The sequence below is a fragment of the Caretta caretta genome, chromosome 4 (assembly GCF_965140235.1).
Source record: "Caretta caretta isolate rCarCar2 chromosome 4, rCarCar1.hap1, whole genome shotgun sequence".
NCBI classification, from domain to species: Eukaryota; Metazoa; Chordata; order Testudines; family Cheloniidae; genus Caretta; species Caretta caretta.
This window is the reverse complement of record NC_134209.1, coordinates 17,327,364-17,345,484: the sequence shown is the minus strand read 5'-3', so window position 1 is coordinate 17,345,484 and position 18,121 is coordinate 17,327,364.

Below are 18,121 nucleotides of genomic sequence, written 5' to 3'. Positions count from 1 at the left end.
ACAACAACAACCACTTCAGCCCATCTCCTCTAACCTTTTTTCTCCACACACCCCCGTTCCCCTCGCAAAAGGACAGCTATAACCCTGTAAGAAATGTGGGGGTTGGGGAGAGGACATTCCTTCTAAAAATTTGATTTTTAATCGCATATATACCATGGTACTAAGCAGGCTGAGGTCTCTGTATAAAAAACTCTCAACTTTATTGATGGTTCTGTTAACTTTTCAGGCCTTTTATTCCATATAATGTAATACTCCATACCAAACAGCTGCTATCAAACTTATGCCCTCCTCAGTGAGGACGTCAGGTAACTACAGCTTGAGCTAACGTTCCAAGCTCTTCAACGCTTTCCTCCTCCTCTATGGACTGGCCCCAGCTGGGACAGAGACACGCTAAGCAGTGGGTTAGAAAAGCTCCCAATTTTAGCTCAACTCCAGGCTCAATCTGAAAGAAGGTTTCCTCAGCCTCGACGTAAAAGATCGTGGTCCAATGGTAGGCAGGACAGGACTTTCTCTGTCTATGTGTTCACTTGGAAGATTTTTTACACACTCTCTGAGTGAAATACACAATGCTATGCTGTCATTTGCTGACTACTCCACAAACAGCTGTGGTGTGTTTGTGGCCCAAGAATCAGCTTTGTTCCATAGATTAAGGACACATTGAGATTCCCTTCCCACTGGGGAGAACAAGATTTTCGAGTTCTGCTTTATTAATTTAAAAAAATCCTATTAATGAATAAAGAGCAATCTAAGAACAACCTGTCATCATCACAGGAGCACCCAGGAGGTGGAATTAATCCACTCTGTGGCTAGACAGTTATCAGTTTGAAACCTACATCCAGATCGCTGAGGATCACAGAGTCAAAAAAGTTCAACGCCTGCCAAGCAATATACAATACAGACAAATTGTTTTAACCGGAAGCAACACAATTCAGGTAGACGGAATTGTTCAGTCCCTTTGCTGTGTGTATAATTGCTAGTTGGCATTCTCATTCCAAAGCAGGTGTCAAATGGTAGAACAAAAGAAGTAAAAGCTAGGGTTGCCTGATTCAGGAAAGATTAGGCTCTGATTTGCACTAGTCATGGTGGCAAAGGATCCTGGGATACTGAACACCTGTCATGCTCTCTCCTTATCAGTTTTAAACTGCCTGATACAGAGTGACAGGTTTCAGAGGAACAGCCGTGTTAGTCTGTATTCGCAAAAAGAAAAGGAGGACTTGTGGCACCTTAGAGACTAACCAATTTATTTGAGCATAAGCTTTCGTGAGCTGTAGCTAAATTCCCCTGCACACACCTCTTCTCCAGCTCCTGCTGCTGTTTTGTGAATGACACCTAAATCCACTTGTGAATCCCCCAACTTTTGGGGGGCTGAAACGATTGGGCAAACTCATGTCAAATTTGCAAATAGTTTAGGGTTGACTGAAACCGCATATTTTGCTGAATAAGCTATCGTTGGGGAGGCAGGAGGGAGAAGAGGAAAAGCCCACTTCTAATGGGGACCCCTTCATAAAGGCTTTGTGTTCTTTTTATTTATGTAGACATTCAGAGGTACCCTTCACAGGAGCATCTGACCCCTTCCCATGTATTGCTGAATTTAACATCATAAGGGATTTGAGTACAAAATATAAAATGACAAGCAACATTACAATACCTATTTTACAGAGAGAGGGAACAGATACACAAAGAGATACAGTGTCTTTCCTTGGTTATAGAATAATCCTATTTCACAGGCAGGTCTCAAAGAAAGATCTATTCCACTATCTAAGCAAAATTACCAGCTCTTCCCTTGTCTGAAAGCTGTAGCAGCCACCTTCTTAACGAACACTGGGTATCGAATCATCAATATCCGGGACTAAAGTAAAGATTAACTACTGTTGGAGCTGAAGCCCCAGGACTTATAGCAATGACTTCTCACAGTCTCTGGTTTGGACAGATGGGGCATTAAAAAAGCTTAGAATTTTAAGACAGGATTTCCTGTAAGAAACCTAACACCAATCTAAAGCTAAGAAAAGCTTTTCCGTGTCTTGAAATGAAAGAGCCCGAGCAAAGGGCAGGCAGGTCAGAACACTTTCTGTCTGTGTCTTTGCTTGCACAGGGCACAACAAACTTTCCAGCTATGATTTTATATAAGAAGAACTTCTTACCTAATGCTGACACATGAAATCCTGAAGTATTGCTTTGTGTCTAATCTACAACTATGAGGGGCATATTTCCTTCATTGATGGCACAGTCATCATCTTCTTTCCTCAAACACTGGACAGGGAAAGCTGATTCAGGAGCGACTTTCTCAGAGAGGAAAGCTCTCTAAATAAAGGCTGGAACACACGCTGAGACAGAAGGCCTGTCTGGCACATGGAGAACACCCAAGTGATGGAACTGAACCATTGTGTCACTAGACAGCTATGACCTTGAAACAGGTACCACATAGATCTGAAGCTCATTTAGGCGGCAAAATGCGCCACTCACCACACATTATAAAACCCAATAGAGATCAGATCTTGTAGCTTATCACTATGTAACCCACATAGAAGGAACTGGCTTGCTTCTGTGTTGAGTGCGTAGTTTCCATTTGGCATGATCCCCTGAATACCGTTTTCCTTCCCCCTGTGAGGAGGAAGTGGAATGGCTCTCCGAAAGATTTGCCTAATTTGCCTCCAGCATGGTGACAGAGCACCCTGGGATATTGAACAGCTCCCATTCTCGCTCCTTATCCTCTATAAGGGTGAAGCATACAGTAGCTAAGATGAGAGATGACAGCTGATTATCAGAGTGTAGCATTGCATATCTGTAAAGCCCAGGCACGGCCAGCATGGTTTGGCATTTAATTCCTACACACAACATTTCCCATATTGGCCAGAAAGAAAAAAAAAACAGCCAAAAAAAAAACAAAATACTGGCTGACTGAGGAACTATTTTGCTCTAATTTGTATGAAGAAGGAGACAAGGAATCCCAGAATATTGAACAAGAGCCATATGTTCTCTTTATCGAATCTCCAGCTGTCTTATACAGAGCTGGAGTCAGAGATCAGTGCAGTTTTGTACTCCCCAAAGTTGGGAATTGCTGTTCGATCTGGGCACTGAAGATTTACTTGAACCAGGAACTGTTTGGCCAGAGAAGAACAGTGAGACTAAACTAATTAGAATGGAGATAAAACGGCTTCTTCACTCTTCTCCCAGCAACAGCAACAACAAAAGGAGCGGTGCGGGTATTGCTTAAAGCCTGTGTTCTATTCAACTCTCCTGTTATTGCGATGGTCTCCTTCACATGCGTATTCCTTTACAGAGGGGTGAAGGTCATCTTGCAAAGCTCCTCTTTCTAGATAGATTCTCAAAAGGGAGGACAGCATTCTCAGTCATGCAGCATGAGCCCTTGGTACTGCAACTGCACCCAGGAGGTGGAATTGAACCACTCCATTGTCACAGAGCCAAAGGTTTGAAGCTTGTACCTCAGACCACTGAGGATCACCTGAGCAGAAAAAACTATTCCACCTATTTCCAGTGACAGTTATATACACTGCTAGAAAGGTGCCATCCTGGCCCAGTGCTAGGTGTTATTGTCAGTTGGAATAATGTTTCTAACACTGGTTTCCTTTCTCCCATGAGGAATAAATGGAAGGGCTGGCTGAAGGAGGAAAAAGTCGATTCCAATTTGCAGCCCACCTGGTTGCAAAGGTTCCTGGGATACTGCCATATTCTCTCCTCATCCAGTATAAAACTGTTTGCTTTCCTATTCTTCCCTTTGCAAGAAGCAAACAAGAGACATTATGAGCATTTCTGTAAGGCTCTTGTGTTCTGTGTACTTGTCAAGTTACTGATATGGGCCCAGACAGCTTCTAATCCTCTCAAAGATATTCATACTTATTCTTAAATAGCACTTTTTGTTAGTAGATCTCAAAGCATTTTATAAAGGGGTCAGCACAGTTACTCCATTTTACAGAAGGGGAAACTGAGGTTGCATTAGTAGGAGCATTGCCAGCAGATCGAGGGAAGTGATTATTCCCCTCTATTCAGCACTGGTGAGGGCACATCTGGAGTACTGCATCCAGTTTTGGGCCCCCCACTACAGAAAGGATGTGGACAAATTGGAGAGAGTCCAGCGGAGGGCAACGGAAATTATTAGGGGGCTGGGGCACATGACTCATGAGGAGAGGCTGAGGGTTCTGGGCTTATTTAGTCTGCGGAAGAGAAGAATGAGGGGGGATTTGATAGCAGCATTCAACTACCTGATGGGGGGTTCCAAAGAGGATGGATCTAGACTGTTTTTAGTGGTAGCAGATAACAGAACAAGGAGTAGTGGTCTCAAGTTGCAGTTGGGGAGGTCTAAGTTGGGTATTACGAAAAACTATTTCACAAGGAGGGTGGTGAAGCACTGGAATGGGTTACCTAGGGAGGTGGTGGAATCTCCTTCCTTAGAGGTTTTTAAGGCCTGGCTTGACAAAGCCCTGGCTGGGATGATTTAGTCGGGGTTGGGTTCCGCTTTGAGCAGCTGCATTGATACAGATGTGTCGCTGTAAGCTCTGTTGTGTAGACATAGCCTTAGAAGTATATTGCTATGTCAATGGATGGCATCCTCCCAGCTCTCATTCATTCCTCAGTGTTGAGCTGAAGCACATTCAGATAACTGCTGCCTTCGTTTGTCAACTCTCACAATATTATCATGATATTTGGCATTTTTCTTATCACCCAGCTCCAAGAGCCAATTGAATATGTGAGAATCTCAGCTTAAGTTTTCTTTCCAGAGTAAGTTTCTAGCCCATGGTCATGGGGAAAAGCTTAGATTTGTGCCTCATAAAGGTTCACCAACTAGACAGAAAAGAGTAAGGTCCAAATGTACTATTTCTTTTAATTGGCTTCATGAACTTTTGGGTCCTGACTTCTGATTTTGGAATTGTTGGGGTTGGCAGTACTGGTTATGTCTACATAGTAAATACACACCCACAGCTGTCCCATGGCAGCTTACTTGGCTGTAGCCCAGACTCTGGTACAACACGAGGTGGAAGGGTCAGCCCCGTGACACCAAGTCAGCTGACACAGAGTAGCCACGGGTATTTAATTACGGTGTAAACATACCCACTGTGACTGCCCCAGCTTTCACATCCTGCTAAAAGCAGGTCATCGACAGAGCTGTAGTGCTTTTGGTGAAGATGCTCTAAGATGATGGCAGAGAGCTCTCCTGTTGGCTTAATAAATCCACCTCCATGAGAGGAGGTAGCTGTGTCTCTTCTGCTGGCATAGCACTGTCTGTTGAGCAGTTAAGGTTTTTACACACCCCTGAACAACATAGTTATACCAAAGTAAGTGTGTAATGTAGACCTGGCCTTAATGCTTGTGTTTGACAGGTGTGCTGGGGCTGCATGAGGAATGAAAGAAAAAGTAAAGGAAAACCAACACACAAATAAATGCACTTAAAGACATTTGCGGTAGCAAATGTGATGTTCTTCCTATGCCTCTCCTGATTTAGGGCAAGATTCTGATGCCCTTCATCACACTCACCTAGACTAGATTGGGATTGTGAGGAAGGACCTAACAAAACTCAGTGAGTGGACAACATGATGGCAGATGAAATTCAACGTAGACAAAAATGCAATGTAATGCACCCTGCAGCTTAGATGGGTTTCAAATTAACTGTGACCAATCAAGACTAAGATGAAGGCAGGACCCTGGGCCGCTTGATACCAACATCTGCTCACTGTGCAGTAGAAATCATAAAAGCAAACCCACTGGGCTATATCAAGAAAGGGACAGAGAATACGGAAAATGTTATAATGCCATTACAGACATGTCTGGTACATCCTAACCTGCACTTTAATCTAGGTACTATAGGCCCATTCCTAGGTTCATGAAGTTGCGTGATGACATCAGACTCTCAGCTTTCATTTAAAAAAATCTGTTTCTAGCCCTCATGGATGCAAGAGAAAGTTTGAAAATGAGAACTGAGTGCATGCCTGAGTTTTCAGACCAGAGTTCCAAGAAGTATGAACTGCCCTGTTCATTTAAACTCTTAAATCAGCTACTACACTCAAGACAATGAGATTCCCTGGTGCCAGGGTAAGACTAGATTGCCATAATTTAGCTCTGTTTAGATTTGTTTAGATTTGGGTTTTTAGTTCTGGTGACCGCATTTCAAAAGCGTATATTAGAAGCAGAAGGGGAAAGAAACGGTATGAAAATAATTAGAGGTACATCCAGCTGTAATATTCCCATGACTTTTTTTTGACTTTTTTTGCCTTTCCAAGCCGAACTGTCCCAATCTTATTAATCTCTCCTCATATGGAAGCTGTTCCAGACCATTAATCATTTTTGTTGCCCATCTCTGAACCGTTCTCTAATTCTGACATATTAATTCTGAGATGGGGGGGGACAAGAACTGCATGCAGTTTTGAAGGGGTGGATTCACATAGTGCCATTATTCACAGAGGGAGTTTGCCTGGGATCTGTCTGAGAGGAGGTACGCTAAGTGCTGCATTAGGGGGGCTGTGTTGGTGAGTATCTGAGTGTCTGTTGCGGGGACAGTTTCACCGTGTGCTTGATTGATTGTTTGAAAAGTGTGAATTGGGAGTGCTTTGTTCCAGGTGAGCCTTGAGTGGACCTGACTGCTCTAAAAAGCCAGTCAGCTGCGAACTAGCTGAGCAGCAAACAGCAGAGAGGCTAACAGAGGGAGTTCGCCTGGGGAGAGCCCACTGAGGCTTACATCTTACAGGCTTCTCTGAGTAGTTACTACAACTCCTGAGAAAGCTCGTAGAAGGAAGGTAATATGGATGGGGAGCGTTCAGCTGTTGTGACCTGCACTGGATGTGCCATGTTTGTCTTTCTTCCACAGGACAGAAGCGACTTTGTCTGTACAAAGTGCAAGCTGGTCTCCATATTGGAAGAGAAGGTTCAAAGTCTGGAGAAACAAGTATCGACCCTGCACTGCATAAGAGAAACTGAAGAGTTCCTGGACAGACGTCAGGATATGCTTCTACGGGCACAATGTTATGAAGATTCAGAGCAGGCTGCACTGTGGGGACAGGAGGACGTTGAAGAAATTTGGCAGCATGTGACCTCCAGAAGAAGAAAGGGGAGAGTCCATGTACCAGCAATGCAGATACAGGTAAGCAACAGTTTTCATGTCCTCTCCACAGGTACTAATGCGGAGATGATACTTCTGAGGGAAGGGAACAGAAGGAGACTCCACCGATTGGAAGGCATGAGATGCACTGTCCTAGGGTTGGGGGTTCCACGACCACCGCTCCCAAGAGAAGGAGGCGGGTGGTGGTGCTCAGGGATGCTCTTCTCAGGGGGACTGAGTCATCTATCTGCCGCCCCGACCGGGAAATCTGAGAAATCTGCTGCTTGCCAGGAGCTAGGATTCACGATGGGATGAAGAGACTGCCGAGACTCATCAAGCCCTCAGATCGCTACCCCTTCCTGCTTCTCCATATGGGCACCAATGATACTGCCAAGAATGACCTTGAGTGAATCACTGCAGACTACGTCGCTCTGGGAAGAAGGATAAAGGAGTTTGAGGAGCAAGTGGTGTTCTCGTCCATCCTCCCCGTTGAAGGAAAAGGCCTGGGTAGAGATTGTTGAATCATGGAAGTCAACGAATGGCTACACAGGTGGTGTTGGAGAGAAGGCTTTGGATTCTTTGACCATGGGATGGTGTTCTAAGAAGGAGGCGTGCTAGGTAGAGACGGGCTCCACCTAACGAAGAGAGGGAAGAGCATCTTCGCAAGCAGTCTGGCTAACCTAGTGAGGAGAGCTTTAAACTAGGTTCACCGGGGGAAGGAGACCAAAGCCCTGAGGTAAGTGGGGACGTGGGATACCAGGAGGAAGCATGAGCAGGAGAGCGTGAGAGGGGAGGGCTCCTGCCTCATATTGAGAAAGAAGGATGATCAGCGAGTTGTCTCAAGTGCCTATACACAAATGCAAGAAGCCTGGGAAACAAGCAGGGAGAACTGGAAGTCCTGGCACAGTCAAGGAATTGTGATGTGATTGGAATAACAGAGACTTGGTGGGATAACTCACATGACTGGAGTACTGTCATGGATGGATATAAACTGCTCAGAAAGGACAGGCAGGGCAGAAAAGTTGGGGGAGTTGCATTGTATGTAAGGGAGCAGTATGACTGCTCAGAGCTCCGGTATGAAACTGCAGAAAAACCTGAGAGTCTCTGGATTAAGTTTAGAAGTGTGAGCAACAAGGGTGATGTCGTGGTGGGAGTCTGCTATAGACCACCGGACCAGGGGGATGAGGTGGATGAGGCTTTCTTCCGGCAGCTCGCAGAAGCTACTAGATCGCAGGCCCTGGTTCTCATGGGAGACTTTAATCATCCTGATATCTGCTGGGAGAGCAATACAGCGGTGCACAGACAATCCAGGAAGTTTTTGGAAAGTGTAGGGGACAGTTTCCTGGTGCAAGTGCTGGAGGAACCAACTAGAGGCAGAGCTCTTCTTGACCTGCTGCTCACAAACCGGGAAGAATTAGTAGGGGAAGCAAAAGTGGATGGGAACCTGGGAGGCAGTGACCATGAGATGGTCAAGTTCAGGTTCCTGACACAAGGAACAAAGGAGAGCAGCAGAATACGGACTCTGGACTTCAGAAAAGCAGACTTTGACTTTCTCAGGGAACTGATGGGCAGGATCCCCTGGGAGAATAACATGAGGGGGAAAGAAGTCCAGGAGAGCTGGCTGTATTTCAAAGAATTCTTATTGAGGTTACAGGGACAAACCATCCCGATGTGTAGAAAGAATAGTAGATATGGCAGGTGACCAGCTTGGCTTAACAGTGAAATCCTTGCTGATCTTAAACACAAAAAAGAAGCTTACAAGAAGTGGAAGATTGGACAAATGACCAGGGAAGAGTATAAAAATATTGCTCGGGTATGCAGGAGGGAAATCAGGAAGGCCAAATCACATCTGGAGTTGCAGCTAGCAAGATATGTTAAGAGTAACAAGAAGGGTTTCTTCAGGTATGTTGGCAACAAGAAGCAGCTCAGGGAAAGTGTGGGCCCCTTACTGAATGCGGGAGGCAACCTAGTGACAGAGGATGTGGGAAAAGCTAATGTACTCAATGCTTTTTTTGCCTCTGTCTTCACGAACAAAGTCAGCTCCCAGACTACTGCACTGGGCAGCACAGCATGGGGAGGAGGTGACCAGCCCTCTGTGGAGAAAGAAGTGGTTCGGGACTATTTAGAAAAGCTGGACGATCACAGGTCCATGGGGCCGGATGCGCTGCATCCGAGAGTGCTAAAAGAGTTGGCAGATGTGATTGCAGAGCCATTGGCCATTATCTTTGAAAACTCATGGCGATTGGGGGAGGTCCCGGAGGGCTGGAAAAAGGCTAATGTAGTGCCCATCTTTAAAAAAGGGAAGAAAGAGGATCTGGGGAACTACAGGCCAGTCAGCCTCACCTCAGTCCCTGGAAAAATCATGGAGCAGGTCCTCAAGGAATCCATTCTGAAGCACTTAGAGGAGAGGAAAGTGATCAGGAACAGTCAGCATGGATTCACCAATGGCAAGTCATGCCTGACTAATCTAATTGCCTTCTATGATGAAATAACTGGCTCTGTGGATGAGGGGAAAGCAGTGGACGTGTTATTCCTTGACTTTAGCAAAGCTTTTGACACAGTCTCCCACAGTATTCTTGCCAGCAAGTTAAAGAAGTATGGGCTGGATGAATGGACTATAAAGGTGGATAGAAAGCTGGCTAGATTGTCGGGTTCAATGGGTAGTGATCAATGGCTCCATGTCTAGTTGGCAGACGGTATCAAGTGGAGTGCCCCAAGGGTCGGTCCTGGGGCCGGTTTTGTTCAATATCTTCATTAATGATCTGCAGGATGGTGTGGATTGCACTCTCAGCAAGTTTGCAGATGACACTAAACTGGGAGGAGAGGTAGATACGCTGGTGGGTAGGGATAGGATACAGAGGACCCTAGACAAATTAGAGCATTGGTCCAAAAGAAATCTGATGAGGTTCAACAAGGACAAGTGCAGAGTCCTGCACTTAGGACCGAAGAATGCCATGCACCGCTTGTGACGAAGTGGGACTGTTCTTAATGTTTCCTCTGAATAATGTCAGGGTGCCTCAGTTTCCCCTATGACTTTCTTAAGTCTCTAGGTGGTGGGATAAAGGGTTGTAATTGTTGCAGAGCAAAGGGCCAGGGTACATAAATGGCTGACACTCTGTCTCCTGGCAACTGATGGCCTGGGCCCTTCCCCTCTGCAAGGTGATAGCTAAAGGGGTTGGAGAACAAAGGAATCAGGTGACCTCCTGGCCCAGGAAAGAGCCAAAGCCCAGAGGAGGAGTGGCTGGAGGGTGAGTTAGTTTGGGATGGCTGGGGATGAGGAGTGAAGTGCAGACATGGTTGTCTGGCTCACTGCCCCCCCTCCGCCCAAATGGACCGGGCTGAGGGGTCCTGTTCTCTGTACCTGCAAGCTCTGTTTTAGATCATGTGCCTGCCATCTAATAAACCTCTGTTTTACTGGCTGGCTAAGAGTCACGTCTGAGTGCAAAGCTGGGGAGCAGGACCCTCTGGTGGACTTGCTGTGGGAAGCGCACTGAGGAGCAGAGGATGCTGAATGCTCCCAGCTCAAACCAAGGAAGGTGGAAGCTGTGTGAGCTTTTTGCCCTGAATACAGTCTGTTCACAGAGATGAGACATCACCAGAGTCCTAACTGGCTTCGTAGGGAGCAGTTCCAGAGCATTGCCCAGAGACTCTGTGACACCGCTACAGACTAGGGACCGAATGGCTCGGCAGCAGTTCTGCAGAAAAGGACCTAGGGGTTTCAGTGGATGGGAAGCTGGATCTGAGTCAACAGTGTGCTCTTGTTGCCAAGAAGGCCAATGGCATTTTGGGATGTATAAGTAGGGGCATTGCCAGCAGATCGAGGGACTTGATTGTTCCCCTCTATTTGACATTGGTGAGGCCTCATCTGGAGTACTGTGTCCAGTTTTGGGCCCAACACTACAAGAAGGATGTGAAAAAATTGGAAAGCGTCCAGTGGAGGGTAACAAAAATGATTAGGGGACTGGAACACATGACTTATGAGGAGAGACTGAGGGTTCTGGGCTTATTTAGTCTGTAGAAGAGAAGAATGAGGGGGGATTTGATAGCTGCTTTCAACTACCTGAAAGGGGGTTCCAAAGAGGATGGATCTAGACTGTTCTCAGTGGTAGCAGAAGACAGAACAAGGAGTAATGGTCTCAAGTTGCAGTTTGGGAGGTTTAGGTTGGATATTAGGAAAATCTTTTTCACTAGGAGGGTGGTGAAGCACTGGAATGCGTTACCTAGGGAGGTGGTGGAAGTTTTTAAGGTCAGGCTTGACAAAGCCCTGGCTGGGATGATTTAGTTGGGGATTGGTCCCGCTTTGAGCAGGGGGTTAGACTAGATGACCTCCTGAGGTCCCTTCCAATCCTGATATTCTATGAGTCTGTGATTATGATATTTACTGTCTTATTATCTGTCCCATTCCTATTGGTTCCTAATATTCTGTTAGCTTCTTTGACTGTCGAGGCACACTGAGCGGATGTTTTCAGAGAACTGTACACAATGACTCCCAGATCTCTTTCTTGAGTAGTGACAACTAATTTAGGCCCCACCATTTTATGTGTATAGTTAGGAGTATGTTCTCCACTATGAATTATTTTGCATGTATCAACATATAATTTCATCTACCATTTTGTTGCCTAGTCTCCCAGTTTTGCAAGCTCCCTTTATAACTCTTCTCAGTCTGTTGTGGACTTAACTATCTTGAGTAATTTCGTATCATCGGCAGACTTTGCCACCTTACTGTTTACCCCTCTGTATTTAAAATAAACTAGGAGATTTTTTTTCCAAAGTCAGAAGAAACAATAAAGATCTGTACAGCAGATGCACTCAATGCACTTGTTCAGGACACTGCAGTAAAACCAGGAAACTGACATTTTAAAAAAATCCCCCGGTTCTCCCTTCCCTCTACATTGACATTTTTTGCCGATTACAATTTTCCGACTATAATCTTGAAGGATCAGATTATATAACATGAGCTAGAATCCTTGACACTTTGTCCCTCTCCTAGAATGTGCATCTGAATGTATTTATGTTCCGTGTGCCAGTTAAGCTTTCTCATAATCTTCCAAGGAGGCAAAATACATAAATATATAATAAAAAATATCAAAGTGATTCACCTGGAGACTTCTTTCCCTCGCCCCTCATTGACAATAATAAAAGGTGCCAGAAGCAGAATTCTGTCACGCTAACCTGTCCGATTGATTTAAAGGAAAGAAACCATAACACAGGAAGTGTTATTTCCTCAAGAGTCTACAGGAGACAATTAGACAAGTGTCCGAATCGTCCCTCCCAACTGTTGGCAAATGGAGATGTGTGCAACCAGACACAACTACAGCCTGAAGTGGAAATGGCCTATTCTATTAAGCGTACTTCTATACCAATATTTTAATTTGCTTTTCCTAGGGGGTAGTCGAAATGGGATCTTTCAGCATAGTGTGTGACTCATGGCAGAAATGAAGCCTGCCTTTATGCAATTAGTGTTGATGACAGTCTTTGACACTACACTGTAAAGGCTAGAGACCTGACTAGAATAGTCTGCAGCACAGCAGAACATAACAAAATGTGCAATATGAGACATTACCTAAAAGAGGCCCTGGGGCTGCGTTTTGCTACTTATCTGGCATCTACCGAATTGCATAATAGAGTAGGGGCAGCATGGAGCTCAATCACAAACCATCAACAGAATCTGGGGAGACGCTGTAGCATGGTAAAGTTTGCTCGCTCTCACTGTCGCATTCCTAAAAGGTTGTGCAACATGATGAACACCCCCCACACACACACACACAGTGGAATCTGGGATGATTTAAGGCTCTGTTTAATTACAAATTACAAATTACATACGTGCTCATTCACATCAAGGGAGAACACATTTCCAGCAAAGCCAAGGCGAAAGATGGTGCAGTCCCATATGATTTAACACATAAAGGATATCGGGCGTGGGAGTCCTTGGACCCTGCTTTGCAAATGGATCACACTTTGTTCCAGAACTCTGGACACTTAACATTCAGATGGCTTCAGGGTGGATGCACAATGTGTGCTCTTCACTCACATATATCAGCTCACAGGTGAGGAGTAGGTAACTACTGTCATAGAGACTACTCAGTGCTCCTTAGTCTTTCATCACTCAGGCATTTAGATACTGCTTACAAATTACAGGCTATGGCTTTCTGAATACTTACTTATTTTTAAAACTAGTGGGATAGTCTAGATCAGAGACCCATCTCAGGTTACTGTTACACACTTTAAAAAATGTCATTTAGAAGCTGCATTTTTTTAAAAAAAGTTTTATCTGGATACATATCAGATTAATTAGTTTCAGCATATTAATGAACTTGGCACTGACTGGTGAAATATGGAACATCACAAAAGGTAACAATGGCAACAAAATATACACCAAAGACAACACATGGGTAAGTGCTTTATTATTTAAATATAGCATATATAAAATATTTTCTTTTTATTAAAAAACCCAAGGAAATTCACACCTAATCAAACTTAATTTAATGTTAGTTCAGGCTGTTCTCACGGCACTCACCAGGGAGGTGGGAGACTCAGGACCAAGACCCCTGCTCCAAAGAACTTTTTAAATTATTTATTTATCCACCGTGGAATAGCTTTAACAGCAGAGACTGAGGGAGCCCCACATTAGAATATCCCATAGCCCAGTGATTAGAGCACCCACCCGAAAGGCAGGAGATACCTGTTCAAATCTCTTCTCCCTAGAGAAGGGACTTGAACTGAGGGTCTCCCAGCTGAATACCCTCACCTCGAGGCTAAAACCTTTGAGGGAGGTCATTGTTATTGTCCTCCTCTCTCTCCTCCCCCGCCCAGTTTTGTGTTAAATGTATAGGCACCTAATGCCAAGAGGGGGTTTGCAGCTGAGGAGCACAAGTAGAGGTAGGTGCCACCGTGCAGTCTTGATTCAGGTGCCTATCTTTGAGAGGGGCAGGGCTCAGCACACACTCCTCAGCTTGGCATCTCCCATTGACTAATTTAGGTGAGGCGCAGCCTAGCATTCTGGCTTTTGTGAATCCCATTTTGAGTCACCATATCCTCATTCAGTGTACATGGAGTCAAGGTGTAAAACTCAGGCTTTGTGAATCCCGGTGATCTTTCCAGACATCTATAAGTTAGGCAGGGTGATGCTTCAGCGTCACCCTGCCTAAGTGTCTTTCTGAATCTTGCCCCTGGAGTCTATTCCTGCCTCTGACACTGAGTTCTCGTGTGATGCTGTGCAAGTCACTTACACCCAACTTTTCACAGGTGGTTATTTCTGCATGTACTTATAGGGTGTATTATAATGCATACATGCAAGGAGGACAAATTAAGGTGCAGTGACAATGTTCATTCTGGCGTTTCCTAACTTGAGAGTGCTTGACAGTGACCATTTTTAATCCTTAACTTTGTATTTCCTAATATTTTGTGGTTTAGTTTATTGATGAGAGCAACCTTAACTAATACTGAACCAAGTTTTCTGCTTGTAGATTTGTAGGACAGTGCTACCTGGAGATCCCAGCTGAGATTGGGAACCCCATGTTTCAAAGTGCTCTTACAAATATATGCTGAAAGACAGACCCTACTGCCGCAGAATTTACAATCTAAGTAGACAAGACACAGAAAGTGTAGGAGTGGAAACCAAGGCACAAAGAGGTAAAATGCGTTTCCCAAGGTCACACCGCAGACCAGTGGCAGAGCTGTTAATAGACCGCACATCTTTTGAGTCCCAGTCCAATGCTTTATCTACTGGAGAACAGTGATGCTCAACACGCACAAAACAGCCATTTCCATAGGCAGAGTGGATAAAACTTCTTCCCCCTTCCTCCTGTTAGGTCAGGTTTCAAGCCCATCTGAGATCCTAGAGTTTGACGTTCTCATATCAAAACCTAGTGGATGGCATATCATTTGCCATTAATGCTGCATAGCCGTTAAGAGGCAGGCGTAGTGAGGTGTTCTCCTGGGAGATGGGTAAAGGCAGAGGTCATCAGAAGGACATCACAGAAGAACTTACCCATCAGCACCCTAACGACTCCTAGAGACAAAGCAGACATCAGCTCTCACAGTCACCAGTCCTGTTAATCCTCAGTAGTCACTCAAAATGTTCACAACATGCCACAATGGAAGGCAATCTATTTACCACATGCTTGAGCATGCGGTGACAGTAACACAACTGTAAAGCAGCTCAGCGTCGTCTGTAGTAATATTGACATTTCAGGGCAGATGTGTGATGACTCAGCTAAGCCGCACATCGCAAGTGGCCTTATTGCTAATTTTATCTGAGACTGGTTGTGTGCAGTTCTAGGTGATTTGTGCTGAATTTGGCTCAAATGTGATTCATACCCAATGGTCCAAAATAATAGTAAATTCAAATAGCACTGGAGAGTGGGGCTCATTTTCTTTGTATCTGCTGAATGTGGGCACCCATTAGCATTATCAGGCTCATTGTACTGAGAATCCAATATCTGCGTGCGAAATGGCATTGGGTAGATGTAGGACTGCTCTGAGTTCAGCTCTATTATTTTCAGTTATAGACAATCACTCCTAATGCCACCTAACTTTCCACACTTGTTAGGCCTGCAAAAGTCATGACACAGTAAGCAAACGGCACTGCATTGCTTTAATTGGAATGTAGACACTTGTGACTGGCATCAACTGAGTCTCTGCTGAGTGTGATGATGGTGATATGTCCTCTGCTACTCAGTGTGACTAAGGGTGAACAATTGGGTCCCAAATGTGCCGGACTGACTGCTGCAGTGTTTGAATGGGGCCATTACAGGCAGAGCAGGAGATTTAAAGGAGGAAAATAGAAGTGAAGGGAAGCATAGAATGAGAAAGGCGTCCTGGGGAAAAGATAAAAGGAGCAAGAAATGAGAAGCGTGGAGAATAAAAGTAGGAACTGGGGAGAAAAAGACAGGGAGGGATGGAGGGAAGGAGACTGGGGCAGCAGGAATGGTGGGGGAGAAAGATGAGGAAAAATGGGAGGAAAGAAAAGAGAGACGGGAGAATATGAGAAAACAAAGGCACAAAGAAAGAAAATAGAAATGACAGAGAACAAGTGTGTCATAAATATAAAGGGAAGGGTAAACACCTTTAAAATCCCTCCTGGCCAGAGGAAAAATCCTTTCACCTATAAAGGGTTAAGAAGCTAGGATAACCTCGCTGGCACCTGACCAAAATGACCAATGAGGAGACAAGATACTTTCAAAAGCTGGGAGGAGGAAGAAAAACAAAGGGTCTGTGTCTGTCTGTGTGATGCTTTTGCCGGGGACAGAACAGGAATGGAGTCTTAGAACTTAGTAAGTAATCTGGCTAGGTATGCGTTAGATTATGATTTCTGTAAATGGCTGAGAAAATGAGTTGTGCTGAATAGAATGGATATTCCTGTCTGTGTGTCTTTTTGTAACTTAAGGTTTTGCCTAGAGGGATTCTCTATGTTTTGAATCTAATTACCCTGTAAGGTATTTACCATCCTGATTTTACAGAGGTGATTCTTTTTTACTTTTTACTTCTATTAAAATCCTTCTTTTTGGAAACTGAATGCTTTTTCATTGTTCTTAAGATCCAAGGGTTTGGGTCTGTGGTCACCTATGCAAATTGGTGAGGATTTTTACCAAACCTTCCTCAGGAAGTGGGGTGCAAGGGTTGGGAGGATTCTGGGGGTAAAGACGATTCCAAAGAACGCTTTCTTAGGAACCCAGAGAAACGTTTGGTGGTGGCAGTGGAAGTCCAAGGGCAAAGGGTAAAATAGTTTGTATCTTGGGGAAGTTTTAACCTAAGCTGGTAAAAGTAAGCTTAGGAGGTTTTCATGCAGGTCCCCACATCTGTACCCTAGAGTTCAGAGTGGGGAAGGAACCTTGACAAAGTGATTTCTCTGACTACAGTGAGAAAGAAAGAAAACCCCAGAAAAGATGCTGTCTTGCACCTTCCAATTATAAAAGCAATGTCAAAAGCTTAATAAAATTCCTCAGGATGGGGGAAGGTGTTGGGCAGGGGGTTGGGAGGGGCGAAGAGACATGGGGTCATCCAACAGGAATGAATGATAAATGGCTCAAACATCGTCATGGTTATTACCAGATCTGCCTACTAGCATGCTGAAGTTCTGTTAGGTGCAAGTGCTTGTTGATAAGTTTGGTTAAATAACTATACACATGCTGCGGTCCACTCCCTCTCAAAAGAGAATGTAACACTGTGTTAGGGTGTCTTCACACAAAGGTGGAGAAAGGGTTAATGTAGGCCTGAGAGGCCAATTATCTCATCTCCTTGCATCTGAAGGGTGAGACAGACCCAATGAAAGAGGAGCCCCAGCTGGGGGAAGAACTGGGTGGTTTCTAGGAAGAAAGAAGGCCCCATGTAGAAGGTGACAGCAGGGAGAGGGGAAGAATTCTATAGTCCTTTTCTGGACAGAGAAGCTGTTTCAGGAGGATGGGAAAGGAGAGTAGCGGTGAAGGTGATCCCTGGAGTGGGCCTGAGAGAAGGCAGACAGACTTGGGGGTCAAAGGGAGTTGACAATGCAAAGTAGGGGCAAGACTCCAGGGAGCTCACCTTTGACAGTCAGTGCTGTGCAGAAGAATGGAGCACTGGGGAGGATCCAGGAGGGATTAAAAATTCGAGCCTGAGAAAGGGGCAGAAGTTGCTTTTGTTGTGTTTGGGCTTTGAGTTTGGTTGTAAGACTCCGGGCAGAAGCTCTGGGCCCACTGCTCAGATGGAAGAGTGGAATGGAAATGGAGCACTGGAGGGATGGAAGGTGTTAGACTGATGCCTAGTATTGCACAGGATTCTGTCTATGCGGGATGCGGAGACCCAGGAATGGGGAGACTTTAAAGTGACCTGGCCCCAGGGCTGAATGATGAGAAAAGAGACCACTGCAGGGCCAGAGCAGTGGTCAGCAGGGAGCTCAAGGTGACAAATGAGATGCTGCACCATGCCCAGCCATGAATGAGAGTGTTTGTGGCAGGTATGCTCTTCTACAGACACCCTGCCCTCCAAAACACTGTTGCAACAACTTCAAGAAGCACATCTCTGCCTGCGTGTGACTCTAAATATGACTGTTCTTGACAAATATATGGGGGGTGGGGAAGGGGAGGAGCTATTGAA